General features: G+C 38.7%; 1 pseudogene; it reads left to right on the forward strand.

Annotated features, from left to right (window-relative positions):
* Window positions 1-1,549: 1,549 nt before the first annotated feature.
* Window positions 1,550-2,579, forward strand: LOC103554642 (small ribosomal subunit protein eS1-like; annotated as a pseudogene).
* Window positions 2,580-4,827: the final 2,248 nt, after the last annotated feature.

A 4,827-nucleotide genomic window follows, 5' to 3' on the forward strand; every position in this document is an offset into this window, starting at 1 on the left:
TCATTTTGGAAGCTGACTCAGAAGTGTTATAACTTCAATAGGTACTTTAAAAGGTTAGTCATATTTTATAACAACGTGGAAAAATGTTGACACTATAACTCAAGTGCAAAAAGCAAAGTAACAAATTATATGTAAATGTTGTGATTGCATATGAAATATGAACTCAAGGACTGTGAGGGAACTTGAAAAATGAAAGTAACAAAATCTTTCTGTTCATTTGTTCATTCTCAGATATTTACTAGGCACTTTTTATGTACCAGGTATTATGCTTTTTGTTATTTGGATTTTTCTTTTCTTGAGGAAGATTAGCCCTGAGCTAACTGCTGCCAATCCTCCTCTTTTTGCTGAGGAAGACTGGACCTGAGCTCACATCCATGCCCATCTTCCTCTATTTTATACATGGGACGCCTGCCACAACATGTCTTGCCAAGCGGTGCCATGTCTGCACCCGGGATCTGAACTGGCGAACCCCAGGCCGCCGAGAAGCAGAACATGTGAACTTAACCGCTGCACCAACCAGGCCGGCCCCGTGGTTTTTTGTTTTGTTTTGTTTTTTAATCCATTTCTCTTACCGATACGGTTTTGGAACTCAGTTAAATATATTTGCAAGACTGTCTTAATTACCAAATGAAAATCACTTTTCACACCCCTTTAATCTTATACTTTGTGTACTATGACAACTTAAAAGATACAGAAATATTTCTCTTGACCTCAGTTTTCTCGTCTCTAAAATATGGAGAATGGGCCAAGTTACCTCCAAATTTCTTCCGACTCTAACATTCGGGGATCATATCTCTGTTCTTTCTTCCCAGACTACCCCTTTATTTCGTTATAATAAAACTGTACAGCAGCAGGAAATTTAGCTGATAAAAATCTAGTATCTCCACTGTAACAATTGACTATAACCTTACAGAAATTATAATCAGAAACAGCATTATGTAGTTTTATATAAATGGAATTCGGCTCTCTGATGATAGTTCTCGTTTCAAAATGAGGCAAATCACTGGTAACTGTTTTATTTCAGCTGGGAAAGAATTTTATTCACGTATATTTCCTTTAGATCTGAATATTTTTGCCTAGAGACACTAACTTCAAAAAACTTTCAAAGGAATTGAACAGAGGTATGGGTAAATTGGTTAGTCTTTTAATAAGTGGAATATGACGACTTTTCTAAATATGAAAGTTTTAAAAAATGACATTTTGTTTTTATGAAAAGTATTATGGGGAAAAGTTTGAGGGAGAAACTAGCAGAGTGGTATGAGTATAAGTTTTGTAGTGAGACAGAACTGGGATGGAATCCCTATTCTGAAACTGCTTAGCTTTGTGACCTTGTTTGGGCAAATTACATAACCTCTGTAAGGCTTAGTTTGCTCATCTGAAAAATGGAGGCAAATTAGTGCCTAACTCACAAGGTGCAGTGAAGTCTAAATTAAAGAAGATAATGTAAGTAAAGTCGTTGAGTATAGTATTTATAACATTAGTAATTACTAAATAGTAAATATTAGTGATACTAAATTTTAAATATTAGATATATAAAGCTAACCTTTCAGCTAAACTTTCATTAAGGAAACAGTTTTAGAGAAATCAGTTAGCACGTTAACCAAGAATAGAGTGTTTTCCCAATTTTTAAAAGGATAGGCAAATAGCCCTTTTTGCTCTCTGAGCAGCACCATGGTGGTCAGCAAGAACAAGCACCTTATGAATGGTGGCAAGAAGGTTGCCAGGAAAAAGTGGTTGATCCTTCTGGGGAGATTGGTTTTGATATGAAAGCACTAGCTATGTTCAAGGTAAGAAATATTGGGAAAACACTAGTCACAAGAACTCAAGAAATCAAAATTGCATCTGATGGCCTCAGGGTCATGTTTTTGAAGTGAGCTTTGCTGATGTGCAGAATGATGAATTTGCATTTAGAAAATTCAAGCTGATTACAGAGGGTGTTCAGGGCAAAAACTACCTGACTAACCTCTATGGCTGGATCTTACCTTTTGACATAATGTGCTCCAGGGTCAAAACACGGGAAACCATGATTGAAGCTCATGTTGACGTCAAGACTAACGATGATCATTTGCTTCATCTATTCTGTATTAGTGTTACTGAAAAAACTCAATAACCAGATTCAGAAGACCCTCTTACACTCAGTACAAACAAGTCCATCAAATCCGGAAGAAGATGGTGGAAATCATGACCCCAGAGATGTGAACGGCTTGAAAGACGTGATCAATAAATTCATTCAGAAAGCATTGGTAAAGACATAGAAAAGGCTTACCAATCTATTTATCCCGCGCCATGATGTACTTGTTGGAAAAGTAAAAATGCTGCAGAAGCCTAAGTTTGATTTGGGAAAACTCATGGAGTTTCATGGCGAAGGTAATGGTTCTGGAAAAGCCACTGAAGATGAGACAGGTGTTTCTGGATATGAGCCAACTATCCAAGAATTTGCTTAAAATTCAGACTTTTAATGGTGACATAAAAAATCTTGTTCGTGATGTTTAAAAGAAGAAAAAGGATAGGCAAACACTGTCAACTGAAATCAATAGGGCATTCGGTCTCAACAGCAGTCCTCTGAGGAGCCGTCCAAAGTTGACTTTCACTCTCTTCTTGTTTGCTTCTCTGTTCTCTCTAAATTTGTGCGTTGAACATTTATGCCTTTTGTAAAAAGAAAAAAATATTTTTAAAAAATGAATGAATTCTACGTCTGACTTTCCTGTGAACATTAATCCAAAAAAAAAAAAGACTAAGGGAATTCATATGCAATTTTGGATTCCTTTTTGAATTTCCAGTAGACAAAATGAACGTATATATGAATGAATCAATAAATATTTAGTTGTATGTATAGTCACTTTGTTGGAGTCTATAGTGAGATGTATCCAGAAGTTGGATAAAAGGTCACTCCCCGAGAATAAAACTGGTAAGACTCAGCATAAACTGGATGAAATTCACACCAATAGGGAACCTAGTCAGTGTGATCAGAATGCCTAAGAAGCCATAAGAAAATAAATAGTGTAGGGGCCTGCCCGGTGGTGCAGTGGTTAAGTTCAGACATTCCACTTCTTGGCAGCACGGGGTTCGCCAGTTTGGATCCCAGGGGTGGACATGGCACTGCTTGGCAAGCCATGTTGTGGTAGGCGTCCCACATATAAACTAGAGGATGATGGGCACGGATGTTAACTCAGGGCCAGGCTTCCTCAGCAAAAAAGAGGAGGACTGGCAGTAGTTAGCTCAGGGATAATCTTCCTCAAAAAAAAAAAAAGAAAAGAAATAGTGTAAACATGGAAACTATAACATATCAATTTTATTTCCCTCCCTATTCTCTTTTAGTGTTTTAAAATTAGTATTTCAAAAATTACATGATGGGTATTGTGTTAGTTATCGCTACATGACAATTTACCCCAAAACTTAGTGCCTTAAAACAACAAACATTTATTATCTCACTGTTTCCAAGAGTCAGGAATCTGGATGCTGCTTAACTGGGTACCTCTTGCTTCAGGTTTCTCATTAGATTGCTGGAAACATCTGCTTCCCAGCTCACTCGTGTGGTTGTTGGTAGGATTCAGTTCCTCGTGAGGTGTTGGACTGAGGACCTCAGTTCCTCACTGGCTGTTGGCCAGAGCCCTCTCCACAATGCAGCTCACAGCATAGCAATTGTCTCCCCTGAAAGTGAGCAACAGAACAAGAGGGCGCACTTAAGATGAAGCCACAGTCTTTCTGTAACCTAATCTCAGAAATGACATCCCATCACTTCTGCTACATTCTGTTCATTAGAAGTGATTCATTAAGTCCAACCTACACACCAGTGGGGAGAGTGTCACAGGAGAGTAGGAATACTATACCCACATCGAAGGGATCCTTGAGGGTCATCTTAGAGGCTACCTACTGCAGGCACAAAAACATTCATCAAACTTATTCCACTTGCTCTGATGTCATCACGTAGCTATATTCTGAATATAATCTCACATTATGTATGGCTTGTCTATAAGGAAAGAGAGGACACTAATCAGCACACATAAGTTTCTCATCATTCAATTAGTAAGTTTTTCTTTTTTCTTTTTTTGAGGAAGATTAGCCCTGAACTAACATCTGCCACCAATCCTCCTCTTTTTGCTGAGGAAGACTGGCCCTGAGCTAACATCTGTGCCCATCTTCCTCTACTTTATATGTGGGACGCCTGCCACAGCATGGCTTGCCAAGCGGTGCCATGTCTGCACCCGGGGTCCAAACCCGTGAACCCCGGGCCGCCGTAGCGGAACATGCACACTTAACCACTGCGCCACTGGGCCAGCCCTAATAAATATTTTTAAGTGCTCAAATTTTGTCATTTGCCAGACTTGTGAGTTTGGTTAGTGTGATTCAGTGTCCCTAATGCTGGTCAGTATCTGAACCTAAATTTATGACCAGGCCAAGGACTGTAGTCCTGTCTTGAGAGGGCCCACTGAGCTGGGTTAAGTTACTTGGGTGTAAGCAAACCCGCATGTAAGAAACATTTCTCCCAACACATCATCAAATTCTCCAGTGATAGCTCTATTAAAACGTGTGCCTATTTATCTTAAGAACTGGGAAACTTAATTTCTCAGTCTAATATCTACGGTCAGCTTAAAAAAGGTAATTTGATACACACTCTCGAAATCCTTAATCGCATCTTTTCACATAAGGTGCTATTTACTCTTTTACCATATAAGGTGATATTCACAGGATCCAGTGATTAGGATGTGGCTATATCTTTTTGGGAGCCATCATTCAACCCACAACAGGGGATCTGTAAAGAATTTTAAAATAATAGTAAAACTGACTAAATGTCAGTCTACTTTTTATTTTTACCACGTGCAGGCA

The sequence above is a fragment of the Equus przewalskii genome, chromosome 10 (assembly GCF_037783145.1).
Source record: "Equus przewalskii isolate Varuska chromosome 10, EquPr2, whole genome shotgun sequence".
Lineage (NCBI taxonomy): Eukaryota > Metazoa > Chordata > Mammalia > Perissodactyla > Equidae > Equus > Equus przewalskii.